Raw genomic sequence first — 19,540 nt, forward strand, 5'->3', positions numbered from 1 at the left:
GAGGAGGAGGTGAAGGTGGAGGAGGTGGAGGAGGTGAAGGAGGTGGAGGAGGTGAAGGAGGTGGAGGAAGTAGACTATAGGCTAAGGAAGTGGAGGAGGTGAAGGTGGAGGAGGTGGAGGAGGTGAAGAAGGTGGAGGAGGTGGAGGAGGTGGAGGAGGTGAAGAAGGTGGAGGAGGTGGAGGAGGTAAAGCGCACCCCGTGAGCAGCAGCCGTGGAGGCGCCGGTTAGCGATATCCCAACAAAGCGATCCCCCCAACGGTCCACGCATGCAACGGATCCAAAAGACAATCTACAGTTGTACCGTTTCGTGCTTCCAATCCGTGGGTGGGTAATGCAGGGTAGGGGAAATGTCTAATTAAATTGAATCATGTGAACATCCCGAACAAGCTGTCGGACCGCGCCAGGCGTTCTATTCAAGCGCAACTCTCTATCCCACGCGTTATTGCGTCTATAATAAAAACAACGGGGAACGTGGGACAACACAACCTCTAACGGTACCCCACCGTTCCACCTGCTACGGTCATACAGAGCACAACACAGACTGTTCGGGACGTGGTGATCCGACATTGAAATGCAATAATGCATGCTTGCTTACCTAAACGAGCAGTGGTAAAAAAAGCGAGTGTTTTCGTTTCTCCCTCACGGACAGATGATGATGTGTGTTGACTCCCGGCAGAGAGAGACGGCTGAACGTGTGGCTGTGGCTGATCATGCGCACGACGCAGACTGATGCTGTCCCGCTCTCAGAACGCCCTATAATAAAGCAGACCTATGATAACGGAGCCCTATAATAAAGGAGACCACACGCACGGGATGTTCAGATAACAGAAGCGTCTCAGATATAGCCCCATCTAACATATTCGGTTGTTGTCCCTCCCTCTCTCTCTCTCTCTCTCTCTCTCTCTCTCTCTCTCTCTCTTGCTCTCTCTCTCTCCCTCACTCTCTCTTTCTACTCGCCCGCTGTTTCTCCCCCTTTCTGCGCTATGCGATGTCGTCAAGCCGCAGCTCCTGTCGCATTCGCATGTGCCTCCGATCCAGCACAGGAAAGGCTAACCTGCCTGCCTCTCTCTCTCTCTCCCTCTCTTTCTCTCTCTCTCTAGCTCTCTCTCTCTCTCTCTCTTTCTCTCTCTCTCTCTCTCTCTCTGTCTCTCTCTCTCTCCCTCTCTCTCTCTCTCTCTCTCTCTCTCTCTCTCTCTCTCTCTATCTCTCTCCAAATCTTTTCTTTATCTCTCTCGCTGCCTTTACCCCTTGTCTTACAGCCCACTTTCTTCCTCCTGACATTCCCTCCTCTCACCTTCTGTTCACTCCTCTCTGCTTCTTTAAATTAATTGGTGAACGCACACCACGGCAGCAGCTCTGCTTTCTTTTGTTGCTGATTGCCTCCCCTCTCCTGCCTCCCCTACGCGGTGCATTTTAGAATAGGAACATCAGTGGTCCCCCCCCTTCCCCCCCCCCCCTCTCTCTCCCTCTCTCTCCCTCTCTCTGCTTCTCCAAACCAAACGTGTGGGCTGCTCGCACCCCCCCCCCCTTCACGCCTCACTAATGAACATCTCATGCCACAATATGCACACAATCTCATCATGGAGCGGGGGAAGCGTACCTCTTCTTAATGACGCCTTTGACGATATTACACCCTCCACGCACCTGAGGCCCCTACGACAAACACACACACACACACACACACACGCACGCACGCACACACACACACACACACACACACACACACACACACACACACACACACACGCACGCACGCACACACACACACACACACACACACACACACACACACACAGAATACTTATGACCAGGGTTATTAAGTTGTCTACTCTACGTGTACAATGCTGATTGGACATGCAAGGTTAGGTTTGAGAGCTATAGCAAAGCATAGGGATTATGTTTAGGACTTGACATGACAAACCTAGATCAGTGGCAATTACTTATATGCCACTGTACATAACATAATATGTTGATATGGGGTATCTATCAACTAATTAGTCTTTGGGACTAATTATTACCTAATTAGAAACAGTTGTAGTCCTCAGTTGCATCTAAATTAATGTAGAAAACCAAAACACAGCATGGGAGATGGACTCAAACTAATTCAGTATGCCAACACAGGGAGTGAATCGACAATATCAAATAGAGCAGGCCTTATTCCAAGCAATTGAATCTTTCTCAGTTCTCAGTGTGTGGTTGCATTACAATGAGACTCCAGTTGAGAGACACAGTGTGTGAGAGAGAGAGAGAGAGAGAGCATGAGAGAGAGAGAGAGAGCATGAGAGAGAGAGAGCATGAGAGAGAGAGAGAGAGAGAGAGAGTGAGAGAGAGAGAGAGCATGAGAGAGAGAGAGCATGAGAGAGAGAGAGAGAGAGAGAGAGAGAGTGAGAGAGAGAGAGAGCATGAGAGAGAGAGAGAGAGAAAGAGAGAAAGAGAAAGAGAGCAAGAGAGAGAGAGAGAGAGAGAGAGAGAGAGAGAGAGAGAGAGAGAAAGAGAGTGTCCATGCTGTGTGGGTCCTTATAGAAGGGCAGCTATGTTGTGTGATGGACATTTAATACATTGGGAATCTTACGCACCATTGGCATTCTTGGATGGGATTTCACTTGTTTATGCATACTGACATTTGCAGCCATAGAGCCTATAGATATCCAACACAGTACAGTATATTTCATTGATTTAATCTCCTAAACATCTCTTGCTGTGTCTCTGTCTGTCTGTCCACCCATAGGGACACAGGAGGCAGATTAATAATGCATCACAAATCCACACCAAAGAAAAACAGATAGCACAGTATTATATTATTCATCTGGTGGCTGTTATGCTGAACGTTGAAGTTGAAAGAAGCATCCTCGCTCTTGCTTTCAGATGTTCTCAATGTATTTGAGCCTTTGAGCCTCTTACTAAACATCATTGCAACCTTTCCCTGTCTTTATCTGTTTTGTATTTAGCTGTGGAAGACGAGATTAAACGAGCAGCCAGCTCAATGTCGAGTGACATGCATGTTTGTGGTAAAAAGGGGTTTCAAATTAAATCACGCCAGGTTCCGGGAAGTTCCGCCTTTCCTATCGTCCCCCATCTTCCACCATCCACCATCCGTCTCCTTTTACATTAGCTCAGATGTGCTCATTTTTCATTAATACCCCTGTGCCTTCCTCCTCCTTTTTGAGCACTGAAAGCCTGGTCCTAAAAACCCCTCCCCTCTCCACTCCCTCCTGTCCGCCCTTGGTCCTTTTAGCATCTTGGTCCTAACCCCCCCCCCCCCCCCCCGCCCCTCTTCATTTTCATTTGGACTCGGAGTGAGCCAGGCGGCACTCCACAAATCATCTCCAGCCTGTCAGATGTCAGACTTGGGTGTGTGTGTGTGTGTGTGTGTGTGTGTGTGTGTGTGTGTGTGTGTGGGTGTGTGTGTGTGTGTGTGGGGGGGGGGGGGGGGCTGAGATGAGTCTGGCAGTTACGGGTGAGACAGGGTGACATACAGTAGCCTCCATTTATCAAAAGGTCCTTATTAAGAGCGGCTTGCAGACGGACTGAATTAATTGTGCACAATGCCTAATGAAGTCTCGTATCGACCAAAACATGTCATAACATTTTCAGTGGAAATACCAGTAATGATGTCTTTTTCTTTTTCTTTTTCTTTTTTTTGCCCTCATATACTGTCATGTTTGTAAACAAGATCATGTAGTTCATTGAAAGCTATTTTCTTGTCCACTTTATTTGATTGAATAATTCCAGTCCCTGAATGCCACCAACTCTGCAGTCTGATATGCCTTGATCATGGAAAATATGTGATCACAGTCTGATCATTTTGGTCCGCGGGTCGGCAACCAATCAAAATGTTCAGACTTTTCTTTTGAAACACGTTTCAACGTTGTTGAGAGAACACAAACTCGCTAGTCAAGCCAAAATACTGCAACGAAATGGATTGGGTGAGTAATCCCCACTGCTACCTAGTTAACTATAACACTACTTTACATTGTTAGCAGGCTCACAAAACAAGCTGTGTTAGTTGACTAGCGATGTGTCATTGATTTTCAACAACGCGGAAATGTATTCACATTTTTTTCGAAAGAAAAGTCTGATCATTACATTGGATCCCGACATGAGGACCAAAACATTAGAATGTGTCACATAGTTGACTCTTAGAATGTGAATGTGTCAAATTAGAATGTGTCATTATGCCATTTAGCTGACACTTTCATCCAAAGTGACTTACATTGCAAAGAGTGCATACATTTCAGTATATATATGGTCCCTCTCCGCCTCTCGGGGGCTTGGTTTGTGGGGTGGTCGTATGAAATGATTTCAGTGCGTTTCTCAATATCCTACACCTGAATTTAGCAAATTCGGTAGTAGGCTCACAGCCATATTGGATTTTAGAACAACCTGCATGTCAGTTCAACCGATTCTATGGCTGTGTCTCAGTCAGGAAGGATGCTGTCTTGTAAGGCGGCGTTTGAATGCAGGAATTGCATTCACTTGTCTGCTTTATGCCTAAAGAAGGTCTATGACCGAAAGCTCGCTCAATAAACACTCAAGTTTCTTGCACAGTTTTGAGTGTGCGGATGCTGTTTTTTTGCACTCTATTGATACTCTTCAGTTCCAGCACCTCAGCTAAGTCTGATCACGGATGAGCGGTGAGCGAAAATGTTGCCTGCTAAGGTACACTCATTGGGTTGATTGCTGAAGGCAGCATAGGCATACCCTGCATGCTTGGAACGACAGTGACTCTGGAGACAAGAGAGGCAGCGAGGCAGCTACCTTGATATTCAGACACAGCCTACGATGTCTGTATGTGTAGAATGACTGACCGTCCTCTGTGTATTGAAACACTGAGTGTCATCATCATTCATGGCCTGCAGTGCATGAACTCTACTATAAGTCAGCCTACTGATAGACCCGCCGTGCTCCAGGCGCACTCTGATCTCCCCCAAGGCAGAGGCCATCTGTTGCTATGAGCGGATCAATAGTTGTGATTTCTAATGATGCCTAAAAGCCCAGTGAAACCAGAGAGCTCTCCCAGCCCAGGGCTAGGATGTCATACGGAAGGTTATCACTCAAGAGTGACGGCCCCACACGCACATGTGCACATGCACACGCACGCAGACACGCACTCACACACGCAGCATTGTCTCAACTAACCACTGTCCCAAACTAGCATTGTCTCAACTAACCACTGTCCCAAACTAGCATTGTCCTACCTACAGTAACTAACTGTCATACTCCCGCTGGGACCATAATGCATTCATTGCAATGTAAGTCGCTTTGGATAAAAACGTCAGCTAAATGGCATATATATTATTATGTATTATATTATATGATACTACAACCAACTACTAAACATACCTGTCCTCACCTCGGCTATTCAACAACAACAGACTGACGACACAATCACTCAAACCACTCAGTGACCCCCCCCCCACCGCACTCCACTCACTGACCAGCACACCTTGAACTCACAAAGCCAGAGATATCAACGCAGTCTGGGCCAGGAGAGAGACCAATCTAGCCCTGGTTGCGTTTATAAACCCTGTAGTCGCTGCAGTGCTAGATTGCTAGCAACAACTCCATCATGGGAGAGATCAGGTGTTTCATCACAGAACTGCAGTAAAGCCTGTTGGTCTGCCTGCGGGACTGAAGAAAAACTTGTCATTTTCACTGCAGGAAAAAAGATGGAGGCAGAGAAGTTGGGTGGAGACCAGGAAAAGAAAAGTAAAAAAAAATAAAAAAAATAAAGCAATTAGGTATAGGAAGAATGGGTTTGGTCATTTTCAATGTCTATTTATCTGTAACACACACGTAAACATGTGCACACATGCGCAGTCACGCACACGCACACACACGCACACACACACACACACACACACACACACCTACACAGTGTGTACAGAGTGTTCCTGGTACCTGAAACCGGATCCAGCAATAAACCTCCCATCCCTGCCTCTGCCCACCCCCCCCCTGCAACCCCCCTGCCCTCCCCCACCCCTCTGCCGCCCCCCCCCCCCCCGCCCCCCTGTTATGCTCCATCCTTCAGTAGAGAGACAATCAATCTTTCATTAATTCTTCATTGTTCTTATGTCCTGTTTTTCTATCTATCTTTCATTCTTTTTTTCCTTCCTTTCTTTCCTTATGCATGTCTATCGATCTCAGTCTTTCTTTCTTTCTTTCTTTCTTCAATGAGAGAAGCCCCGACAGAGAATCAGACTGCACCTCCAAGGTCCTCCACCTCTCTCCACCTCAGGGGAACCGTGTCCGTCCCTCCCTCCTACCTGCAGACAGGCCACACCTGGCTGGCTAGGTGATGGTGGTCAAGATGCGGAGGATGTGTGGAGGATAACAATGTCAACGCCTGGCTCCTAGAAACCCAGGTGTCAAGCCTCCCGCTGGGCATCATCGTATTATTCACCCTCCCCCGCTGGGTCTGGTGTCTACCAGACGAGACAGGAAACACTGATGACAAATCGGGCCTGTCGGCATCATTAAGGATCGGAACCGCGGACCGGGGTTACCAGACACAAACACACAGAACAGAACAGGGAACACCATTATACAGCACTCCATCATTGGGTCATGGTCAGAGTGAGATCAGCTGGAGATTGTACGTGAGTACATTAACTCTTAGAACTGGACAACAGGACTTACAATATGTGTGTACAGTATGACAGTGAATCCCTCATTGACACCTTCTTTCGACTGGGGGGTGGTGGGGGTGTGTGTGTGTGTGTGTGTGTGTGTGTGTGGGGGGGGTAATCCAGAGGCTCACTCTCAGCATCTTTATCTTTAGAAACTGTCCAAGCAGTCAGCTTGATAATAGAATCCCCCACAGTGGGAGTTCGGGACGGGCGCGCTGGCACTACCAGCGAGATGCCATCTGCCTACGAGGCATATGGTGGCATCGCACCGGGGAGCTTTGTCTGCATGTGTGTAGTGTTTGTGTGTGTGTGTGTGTAGTGTGTGTGTGTGTGTGTGTGCGCGTTTGCATGTGAAAGAGGGGGTGTCAGGGGCGTATGACAGGTGTCATCGAGTCAGCATACACCTGTGCCCAGCCAGTCGGAACGACTAACAATAACACCTCAGCTCCCCACTGTGTGGACTGTCTGTCTCGCTCAGGCCTATTGTAGCTACACACACACACACACACACACACACACACACACACACACACGCACGCACACACAGACATATAGACATACAGACACACAAACACAGACAAACACAGACTCACAGACACCGACACCGACACAGTCACACACAGACACACACACACAGACACACACACACACACACACACACACACACACACACAGTCACACACACACACACACACACACATTTACATTATTTACATTTACATTACATTTTTGGCATTTATCAGACGCCTTATTCCAAAGCGACTTACATTCGATACATTTGACTAAGCAAGTGAATCATCCATTCACTAGTTGTAGCAGGAAGAGTACTCCAGCTCAGGCCAGGGGCCATTGGCAGTTATCATGCTTTTTTTTGGGGGGGGGGGAAACGGAACAAGGGAGAAGTAGAAATCTTAGGAGACACAGTATAGGGGAAAGCAGGTGTCTCAGGAGACAGTGCTGAGGGGTAGGAGATGACTCAGGAGGAGCAGTTAAGGTGTAGCCTGAAGAGATGGGTCGGAAGATGGGGAGTGACTCTGCAGTTCTGAAAGCCATGGGAAGTTCAGTCCGCCAGCGGGGAGCCAGTATAGTGAAGAGTCGTGATCGGGCAGCGTGCCTGCTGTGTTGGCGTAGTGAACGGGCTGAAGTTTGGGGGGTGACCATTGCCTGCAGGTAGGCAGGGGCTGTTCCTTTTGCTGCCTGGTAGGTAAGCACCAGGGTCTTGAATCTGATGCAAGCTACTATCAAGAACCAGTGCAGGGTGCGAAGGAGAGACATGAGAGAATTTGGGGAGGTTGAACACCAGACGGGCAGCAGCATTTTGGATGAGCTGCAGAGGTCTGATGGCGGAGGCGGGGAGCCCGGCCAGGAGTGTGTTGCAGTAGTCAAGGCGAGAGATGACCAGTGACTGGGTCAAGAGTTGTGCTGCTTCTCTGATGAGGAATGGTCGTATCCTTCTGATGTTGTAAAGGAAGAATCTGCAGGAGCGTGCTGTCGCTGCGATGTTCTCCGCACAGGATAGGAGATTGGTTAGGGATACCGGTCTGTAGTTGTGGACAGAGGACGGGTCAAGGGTTGGTTTCTTGAGGAGAGGCTCGACTCTGGCTATCTTGAAGGCAGTCGGGACAGATCCTGTGGATAGGGAGGAGTTGATTACGGTGGTAAGGTAAGGATGGATGTCGGAGGAAATGGAGTGGGAAATGGATGGGATCGAGAGGGCTTGTGGATGTGATCAGTGTGAGAATCTTATCAGGGGAGAGGGGAGAGGGGCTCTGATAAGCCAGAGACTGAGTGTCGAGCAGAGAGTCTGGAAGTGGTGTTAGCAGCGTTGGTAGAAGGAGGGGAAATGGTGCTGCTGATGTCATCAACCTTTTTTTCGAAGTAGGTGACAAAGTCATCTGCAGACAGGGAGGAAGGAGGAAGGGGAGGAGGTGGGTTGAGGAGTGTGGAGAATGTGGAGAACTGTTTTCTATGATTAGAGACAGAAGACTGTATTTTGGAATGATATAGGATGCTTTTAGCAGCTGATGCAGAGGAGGTGTAGTTGGAGAGGAGAGAGTGATCGAGGTTTAGGTCATCAGAGAGGCTGTTTTTTCTCCATTTCCTCTCAGCTGCCCTGAGTTCTATTCTACAAGCATGTAACGTTTCAGAGAGCCAGGGAGCACGAGGAGAGGATCGTGCTGGCTTCAAGGTTAGTGGACAGAGGGCGTCGAAGGATGAGGTGAGAGCGGACAGGAGGGTGGAGGATGCTGAGTCAGTGGATAGAAGGGAGAAGGATTCAAGGGTAGGGAGGATAGGACAGAAGAAGAGAGGGTGGACACACACACACACACACACACACCATGCACACACACACACACACACACCATGCACACACACACACACACACACACACAAACACACACACACAAAACAAAACAAAACACCAACACAAGGCTATGTGAGCCTGTCCTTCCAGAGAAACACCTCTGTCAAAAAAACACTCAATGTGCTTCTTCGAATTGCGCATTGTTTTCCTCTGTAAAGTGTGAATCAAGGCCATAGAGATAGAAAGTTAAATCAAAAAGTGGAGTTGAAGAGTTCATTCTTTATCAGTAAGGCTAGCTTTTGAATTCCTGACACAACACAGTGTGCGTCATTCGTTGGCGTTACAATGGTGTGTTCTGAAAGCTTAAGAAGTTAGCTGTTGACATGGACGGATTATATGTGGCGCGCGGAGTGGGAGGCTAACACCTCCAAACTCCGCCACCACATCCCAGTCGCCGGCCCTGAGCCCCTCGGGATGGACTTGCCAAGGCTCTCCTGGGTGAGGCTCAATCGTCTCCGGACCGGCGTCGGGCGTTTCCGCTCATCAATGCACAGATGGGGCTTGGCCCCAAATGCGTCGTGCGAGTGTGGCGCAGAGGACCAAACCGCAGACCATGTTATCCTGGATTGCCCGGTGTACCACCCACCCAACGGGATGCATGGTCTGTCGGTATTAGATGACGAGACGATGACGTGGCTTCTGGAGGGGTGTCCAGAAATATAGCCCGGGTGAGCCCCTCAACCAGGTCTCGGGGTGGTAAAAGGGTAGCCCCTCGGCCCCGAGCCTGGTGGAGTGGAGAGGAAAATAACTACCCATACGCCGAAGAAGAAGAAGCTGTTGACAACTTTTGATCTCACTTTATTAAATATGAATTGTAGAATAGAATTGTATTCCATATGACCTGTCTCAACATGAAATCACAACATCTTCAGCCAGGGGTCCAAGACAAAAGTGTGCAGGGCACAAATCCAAGATGACTGCAGTTTTCCCTGAAGAATCACATTCAGATGTTGAATTAATTAATTACATTTTAATTTCTGACCAAATATACCTCTTTTTTCACCTTAATTAGGTCAAATTATGTCAAATGTAATCCTGCTGTCTAGCTGTTTTTTCTATAATTTACCTTTTCTTTAGAATTGTTTCTATTTGCTTTGAAATGAATTCCACAAAAAACCATCATCTCGCGAAGATGGAGTACATGATACTGAACCGGATACGGGGCGCCATCGACCCTCACCTGAGAGAAAACCAACATGGTTTTGGAGAGGAGAGGACCACCGTGGCCCAGATCTTGGCCTTAAGGAGAATCATCGAGGAGGTGAAAAAGAACAACCCGACTGCGGTACTGTGCTTCATCGATTTCAAAAAGGCATTTGACTCGATACACAGAGGCTCAATGATGAAAATAATGAAGATAATATAATATGAAGATAATATTGAGGAGGCCATCTCTGTCTGTTGATCAGTGCTATTATTGATCCTCTACATTGACGTCTGAGACCTTGGTCGTTCACATTGACATGTGCAGATGGTCTCTAGCGTAACCTGAGTCTGATTAATACTTCCATGCAGCCCTGTCAATCAAGTAGGGTGATTAAATTATGACAGGATGAGAGGGGGAGCTGTCGCAAAACAACCCACAACAGATGAGACTCATAGGCTTTTCATATACTCTGCCATCTAAACCCTTACCCAAATCCCCCCCCACCCCCCGTCTTATCTCAGAGTGGATGGGTCCCAAGGGATTGGACCCATTAAACTCCATTATCTGGATAGAGAGACTATGAGGGAACAGTACCATTGATCCGTCAAAGTAGGGGGAATGTGGGAGGTTTTGTCTCTTGTCAGATGAAGACAATGATCAACATCTCTCCAAGGGTAGTGTGACGGGTGGGTGGGAGCGGGGGGGCTGAGGTAGGAAGGGGTGGGAGTGGGGGGGGGGGGGGGGCTGAGGTAGGAAGGGGTGGGAGTGGGGGGGAGCGGGGGGGGCTGAGGTAGGAAGGGGTGGGAGTGGGGGGGAGCGGGGGGGGCTGAGGTAGGAAGAGGTGGGAGTGGGGGGCTGAGGTAGGAAGAGGTGGGAGTGGGGGGCTGAGGTAGGAAGAGGTGGGAGTGGGGGGCTGAGGTAGGAAGGGGCGAGTGGGATGAGGGATAACTGAGATGCAGATGATGACATCATCGCTTCGTTCTCTGAACAGGCGTATTGTTTGTCCGGTTGGCACAAGCCAATGCCTATACTGTGACTTCCTACATGAAAACAAAAAGATACCAAAAACATGTTAATTCTCTGTCTTTCTCTTTCTCTCTCTCTCTCTCTCTCTCTCTCTCTCTCTCACACACACACACACACACACACACACACAAATGCACGTGCATGTGTGTGTGGGCACAGCCTCCAAGGTTGGCCCTTCCTTGCTCTCACTCAGTAGCAGTACATGATGTGGAGCCTCTTAGTTCTGGAAGGGAGAAATGAAGCGACCTCCCTGATGGTTCTATGGGGGATGAAATAGAAGTACGGACGAGTCTCCCTTGGGGGAGAAGAAGAAGAAGAAGAAGAAGGAGAAGAAGAAGAAGAAGAAGAAGAAGGAGAAGAAGAAGAAGAAGAGGTGCGGCAAATGTGATTGGCGGTCTTATACGCAGAGGAAAAAAAGAGAGAGCCGTTCCCGTGACGATAATCAAGGTGACAGATCTTTTATAAGGCGAGAGAAGGTTTCTTTTGAACTTCGACAGCAGGGCTTTACAGAGTAATGGTGGATTGTAATGAATATATCAGCCACATCACAGGGCTTTTCTCAGTGGGTCTAGATGGAGAGGCTGAGGTTGTATGAGGTTAGGAGGGGGAAGATCTGGGAGAGTTAACAGAAATGGAGAGAGAGAGAGAGGGGGAAGAGAGAGAGAGAGAGACGGGGAGTAGAGAGAGGGAAGGAGAAAGCAGGAGAGAAAGAGGTGGAGAGAGAGACAGAGATAGAGAGAGAGACAGAGACAGAGAGAGAGAGAGGGAGTAGAGAGAGAGAGAGAGGGAGAGAGAGAGAGAGAGAGAGACAGGGAGTAGAGAGAGGGAAGGAGAAGGCGGCAGAGAAAGAGGTGGAGAGAGGGAGGGAAGGGGTGAGGAAGAGAATCACAAGAGCATGTGAGAGTGTGTGAGAGAGTGAGTCATTATTAATTGATATGCTCTTATGAGTGCTTTGGCAATGGAAGACGTCTTATAATGCCAATAAAGCTTACTGAATTGAATTGAGAGAGAAAAACAGAGCAAGAGAGAGAGATGTATAGAGTGAGAAGGAGAGACCGAAAGGCAGAGAGAATGAGAAAGAGGAAAAAAGGGAGTTTGAGAAACAACTTGAGGGAGAGAATTTGCAGCTGTTCAACAGTAAAAGTTGTACATCCCCCAGACCACAGAGGTTAAACTTAGATCCAGCGCCGGACCACAAGTTAAGTAAACTACATGGTTCAGAAACATCAATAACTCACTCAAAGACAAAGGAGCCATGGAAGACTGGATGATGAAACCAGTCAAAGTCTAGAATCAATGACTTTGACTTTTGACCATCGGAATTAAAGGAGGAAACCAATACAGCTGCCACGATCAATCACTTGTTTACCATCCAATAAGCCTTGCTTATACACTCATTGCTGGACTGACTGACCCTAACAATGCTAAAGACCCCTATAATCTTGTTAGCCTCCTGACCTGAGAAACATGCACTCTCCCTAAGGAGTCGAGCATCCTCTGCATGTTTCGACCCTCACTCACAATGGGACGAAGGCTAATATGGTCTAGACAAACATTTGTCTTGATCTAACATAGACATACTGTAAAGCCTAGTTTTTTGTTTGAGTTTGAATGATGCTGAATGAATCTCAAGTTAGCATTTTATCGTAGCGAAACCACAAGAGTTTCTTTCCAGCTTCAATGCCTCAAGCATTGCTGTTGGCATGGCAAAATAAGAAATGTTCGGCAGGCAAATACAAATCATACTATGCAGCTTAATCAGTCTAAAGCCTCTTTCACACATAGTTCCCTGTAACTTCCATGGACTCCCAAGCTGTGTCGACCGGGCATTTTCGTCGTTCACACATGAGCCAAATGCCGGTAGATTCCCGTCCGTGTTGCTCCCTTTCACACATGTTGGCAATTCCCTGGTTGCACGATCTACCGTACTTGAATCATTGCATTCAATACATGCATTCAACTGGATGCAGAACTGGAGCGGGACGGGCGTGTGGGACTGCCATTATGGCTGCACGATTTGGGGGTGTCGTATATTTTTACACATATTAATAGCCTTCTTATATAACGTATATCTTACACATATATTAACGTATATTTTTACAACATATTACATGTATATATATATATATATATATACATACATATTATTACAAATGATCGCGGGGAGATTTGAGAAGCAATTGTCGCACATGCGCAGACACACACACACGCACATGCACGCCCCCGAGGGTCTAGGCCAATCAGAGGCCTAGAAGGAAGGATCACGATTGGCCAAGAACATACTGTGATGTGATTGGCTGAGAGACCGCTATAAAACCCTGTGCTGAGGAGCTCCTCAGTCTGCTTCTGTCGTCCTCTGCCCACGACGTGACTGTTTGTGTGTAAACCTGATCCTGTAATCTGAGGACCCAATCTTATCTTTTTTGAATAAATACTCTTAAACTTTGGCCAGGAGTTTTTACCTCATTCTTGATCACCAAACAGAGAAAAGAGACTACAGGGGAAAAAATAAAATTGCGATTTTTCTGGCAGATATTGCGATTTAATTTGAGATTATATATTTTTTTAAAGCTACCTAACAGAAGTTTATTGTAAAGTGTGGCCATATCTCTGGCTAGGAAGGTCGTATCAACATGCAGTTTGTTTGTACGTGTTCAGGGTACTTAGTAGGACCACAAATCGGCTGCCGTCTCTAGCACCCCCACAGCCCGAGCTACAAGTGAAAGAACTAAACTTACATGAAACTTCTGTTGGGTTGCATTCAGGGGCGGATTTAGGATCGCAGGAGATCCGGGGCTTAGCCCAGAGGGAGAATATAATGTGCGCGCGGAGCGCGCCGTAAAATGTTGCCTTCAACCTTCAACTTACCACCACCTTAAAGCGGACAAAAGGCACTGGAGAACACATATACATTCACACCCTTTAATGAAGCAAACTAATTGTGGTGGTTCTGGGCACAGAGGGAGGCCAGCACACGTAGCTCCCCCTGTCAGTCACCATCATTTATATTTGTATAGAATTACATAATTGATGGGCTGAGGCTAGTTATGTTACAGTATGTATATCAGGGCAGACTCTGTGCTCACCACTTATATTGTATTGATTGTCTTGTCCTGTGTTATATGACGATATATTACATGTATTGTTGGCCTGTGTATAGTACTGTGAAATCAAATCCCCCCTGGGACATTAAACAAACTTAGTTAGTTAGCGTTACATCTTAGGATAGATTTGAGTCATGTTCTGTATACATACTACCATAAGGGCATACTTAATGTGGTTACTCCATGTTTACTAGCTGTAACATTAACGTTACATCATTCTTTTTCACTTGTTACTCAGTCAACCAGATATCAAAGACTATCAGCCTGTTATTCACTTTATTTGTATAAGTATTATCCTTTGTTTGATTTCTTACCATGTACCGTAACAGTACCTTGCTATGTTTCATTTTCATTATAACATAACGTTATGTTATGATAGCCAGCTAGCATTAGCAAACCGGAAAAGTAGTGTCAGTGAGTCAGTCACCTTTCTAATAAGATTCACAAACCTGAAACATCATCTATGTCATCACTGCTGGTGATGTTATTGTTGTCAGCTGCTGATACTGCTGCTGCAACAGTTCTTGGCGCTTGTTTTGTTGAAAACAACTTTGGGATATCAGGGGTAGTGGTGGTCTAGTGGTAGTGAGTTGGACTTGTGATCGGAAGGTTGTGAGTTCAAATCCCGCCTGAAACCACACCACTACTAGTGTGCCCTTGAGTAAGGCACTTAGCCCTCAGTTACTCCAGGGGGAGTGTCCCTGTAATTCGTAATTGTAAATCGCGTTGGATTAAAACGTCTGCTAAATGGCAAAGTTAAAATTAAAATTAAATTAATGCTAGCCCAGCTATGACCTATCAGGACTATAGCTCTAACTCCTAGCGTCAGTTAGTAACTATGTACGCAATGTTTAAGGCATTTCTGCTTTAATGGGATAGAGGCAGTAGATATTGACAGGAAAGATGGGTGAGAGAGAGCAGGGATGACAGGCTCGTTCTGTCCGCGGCTGGATTCGAACCGGCGACCTTGAGATGACATGGCTGACAACACACAATAAAGTGAGACAGTAAAGAAGACAGTTCACGGTCAATAAATATAAAAACGTAGCTTCTCGGTGTGCTGGGTGGTGATCTAGCTTTATTGTTATGGATCAACGGTCCAGATCAAGGTTCTGACGTACAGGTCGCACTCGAGTTCATAGTGCCGTCTCGTATCTGCGACCTAAATAGGCCAGAACCACTAGTGTCCTCGGACGTAACCACTAGACCACGGAGAAGCTAACGGAATTATGACGACTTTTAGGATATTTAAACCTTTCGAACGTTACATCATTTCGAACGTTCAAACCTTTCGAACGTTCAAACCTTTCAAATCACGCGAGAGTTGCAGTCATGTGACGAGACTGCTGCTGTTCTTCCTGCTGCCAGTTAGCTTGGCTCATCGTAGCGCATACTAAATGAACAGACATTAAAACATTAACTCAACTAAGAACACATTAAGCAACACGCCAACATGCTGTCTCGTTTATTAAAGGAGCACCAGGTGAAACAGAACGAGCGAAAAGAACTGCAAGGTCGGTGAGAGGAGAGAAACTCTGGTTCTGTGTGCTAGCAGCTAGCTTAACTTTTGAGCCCAATGCCCCCACTACCAAGCCTGGTTATGGGTGGGGAGGGTGGCCAGCCAGGTAATAAGGAACTGCTTTCAGTACAGACATTGTATGTGTCCACCTCACCAAGCTCAGTCAAATAGCTAGCTAGCTTACTAGCTACATAGTTGGCTCACTAGCTCAGCTGTTCACATAGTGGAATGTATGATGATGTTGAATGATTACATCCATTCTTCCTTTCAATATCTTGTGGTCTAAAAATGGATACGCAATGGTGTATTTTGGGTAAGGCACTTAGCCCTCAGTTACTCCAGGGGGAATGTCCCTGTAATTCGTAATTGTAAGTCGCTTAGGATAAAAGCGTCTGCTAAATGGCAAAATTAAAAATTAAAATTAATATCCATCCTTACAATTTTGCAAGTCAGGCACTGAATGAGATCACTTCTTCTTCAGGGCAGGGCAGGCTACGCAGTACGCAGGCTAATGTCGCGCAGCTGCTGCCTCTCTGTTGGACTCCGGTACTGCACGTTACTCACGAGAGTTTTTTTTTTTTTTTTTTTTTTTTTAAAGTAAAACATTCGGGGCTTTTCAGAAAACATCCGGGGCTTGAGCCCAAGTAGCCACCCCCTAGCGCCGCTCCTGGTTGCATTAAAGTCAAGCTTCATTTTAAGATTCACCGTGTAATAAATTTAAAACATGTGATGGAGCATTACTAACCTGATCATCAAGGAAAGCTACATTGAAAGCTGTTTGGAAAAGGGCAGGCACTTTCAAAAATACTTGAAAGGTGATTGGATGAATCTGTCTATCACCTTCTATCATGGGCTAATTTCAGAGAGCATTACCACATGACACCATCAAACTATTAACTGCTCTAATTCTAATGCAAGGATGAGAACTTAAAAGATATGAATTGGAACAACATATTTATTTATGTTTTCTTTAAACAGCTGCCATTTTGTTCCTCTCAAGTCTTAGACACAACTTTCAAGTCATTGACTACGTTTACATGCACACCGTATTCCGATTAAGGTCAATATTCTGGTTACTGTAATATTCCGAATAATATTTAGCAGTCGTGATATTCGGAGTCTGGGGCAGTTCTTATGCGCTCTGCCCTGCTGGTTGCGCGATGCAGGACAGCTGTGAAAGGAGACTGACCAGGCAATCTTAAGGCTTCTATTCATACTTACCGTGACCCGGTACTTTCCATGGAATTATACATGGTCTCGACCAGGGTAACTGCCCGGGCGGATTTCCCTGGTCAGTCGCATTCAGATATACGGCGACCCTGGAAATTGCATGGAATCTACTGGGAAGGCTCTTATGTGTGAAAGGGGCTTAAGTGAAGCAGCCATGATATTTGTTTGGACTGCAGTCAGCAATCACCGTGGCATGAAATATGTATTCGGCTCTGAAAGCCAAAACACAATTCTCACTTTGAAAAAACAAGCATCCAATTTGACATTTCAAGCTGCTAAGACATAAACGGATCATTTGAAATCCTCAAATCCGACGATGTCAATGCTAGGCCATCATCATATACCCAAATAGTAGGAATCAGATCTCATGACTCAATCATCATCTTTTTAGAACACGTCTGGCTATAGAATTGTGTTTACATGAGTCAAACTGATACAAAACAACTAGCGAGGTGAACAGTAGCTCTGATCTTCTGGCCCAGACACAACCCACAGTGACAGCAGATGTAATGAAATGCACAGTGTGAATGATTAATAAAGATCACTTTAAAAGGCCCCCCCCTAATTAATAAAAGATGTGCTTGTTTTAACCCCCCATCCCCCCTCTCGCCTCATCCTTTCCCCCCCCTGTCTCCCCCATCGCTCTCTCCGTCTCCACCACTAAGACAGGGGGTACGGTATTCCCAGTGGGGGACCCTGTCTGTTTTCGCCAGAGTCTGTCCAAAGGATAGCTGGCGCTAACCATGCGGCAGTGTTGGGGCTGGTGGTGGTGGGGGGGGGGGGGGGGAGAAAGAGGGTGTGTGTGCGTTTGTGTGTGGGGTGGGGGTGGGGGGCTTCCTGTCTGTCACATGAGCTAATGGCTGTCCGCCGGCATCTGCCCAGTGTGTACACAAGCACCTCATTAAAGTGTCTGCAGAGACCCAGAGGAGAGGAGGAGAGGGAAGGAGGGAGGGAGGGAGGGAGGGAGAGAAAGGTTATATAGAAGAAACAGTAAACACAATAATGACAGCGATGTCAAATTAGATACATTTCACATTGTTATGTTATTGTTTGGTTTATTGTTTTATTTGTTTTATTATGTTCGATAATTCTTCCTCAGGGGATCATTATTATGTTGTTTTCATCATTTTCTTTTTAGTTCTTTCACTTATGAAGCCAGTGTCTTGAATTAAGTCGAAAGAAAGAGAAGCAGACAGAGGGATAGAAAAAGGGAGGGAGTGGGCGGGGCAGATGGAGAGCAGGATGAGGGAGGAGAAGGATGGATGGATTGAGGGGAACAGATGGATAACGGAGAGGAGGAACAAGTGGACAGAGAGGTGGATGAGCACAAAGAACCTCCGCGTAGGAAAAGGTGAAGAAAATGAAAAGGACGTAGGGATGAGGAGAGGAGAGGCGAGGAATAAAAAAGAAAGTGTGGAAAGAGATGGATAAAAAAGAAAGAGATGGATTGTGATAAAATGGACAAGGGAAAGGTGATGCAAGGAAGAGTGATGATAATTCTGATGAGTTCTCAAGCAGCCAAAAATGATACGTCAAAAACGTTGCCAACCCAATGACTTTCAATGAGAGCGATGTATTGGTGAAAGGGTTAGGTTGCACTGAATTTACTACACACGCGGCTATTCAACTAAAACTCAACTATGAACTAAAACTATCCTCCTAGTATGGACTAAAGACACAACAACCAATATGAGAATCTGCTTTTCTCTCACCTTAGTCCCTGCCCCCCCCCCCCACCAAAGACACAGCCAGACATTGATGTTTTATGCATTTTAGGGTATCCATTTTCTCTCTCTTCTCTCACAGTAGAGGGTATCCATGGGTGTCCTCCAAAACCCCCATACACAAAGGTCAAAGGATAGAGCACTCTCTTCTTCCTCTCCTTTCTCCCCTCCTTTCCTCTTATCATCTTCATCTCTGTTCCGCTCCTTCTGTTATCTTGGTTTTGTTCTGTCACTCTTCTCTGTCTTTTTCTGTCTGTTTTCCTTTTCTCGGCCTGGCTGTCTTCTCCCTCTCTCAATCTGTCTATCAGTCTCCCTCTCTGTCTGTCAGTCTCTCTCTCTCTGTCTGTTTCTGTCCATCTTCCTGTCTGTCTGTCTCTGTCTCTCTCTCTCCTTCTGTTTCTGTCTGTCTCTGTCTGTCTGTCTGTCTGTCTGTCTTTCTCCATCTTTCTCTCTGGGGGTCTTCCTCCAGTCTCCCCCGGCTCACTGTCTGAGGTAGCTGACTGGCCTCTCCACCCCCCCCCCCCCCCCTCTCTCTCTCCGTCTCTGGTCTGACGCTTTAAGTGCCATAAATTATTCAGGCTTGACGGATAGAGGCTGTGGCTTAGTGGCTTTTAAGCTCCACCATGGAGTCACACAAAATAAAAAAACAGCTCCCCCCACCCCACCCATCCACCCCATGACAAATGAACAATAATGGCATTACACACCGCACTGACGGACAGTTTACTATTCCCTCCCTGATTAATGAACAACTCGTGACATATAACACAGATTAATTGGTAAAAGGTGGAGGGA

Source organism: Nansenia antarctica (genome assembly GCF_963989245.1).
Source record: "Nansenia antarctica genome assembly, chromosome: 18".
Taxonomy (NCBI): domain Eukaryota; kingdom Metazoa; phylum Chordata; class Actinopteri; order Argentiniformes; family Microstomatidae; genus Nansenia; species Nansenia antarctica.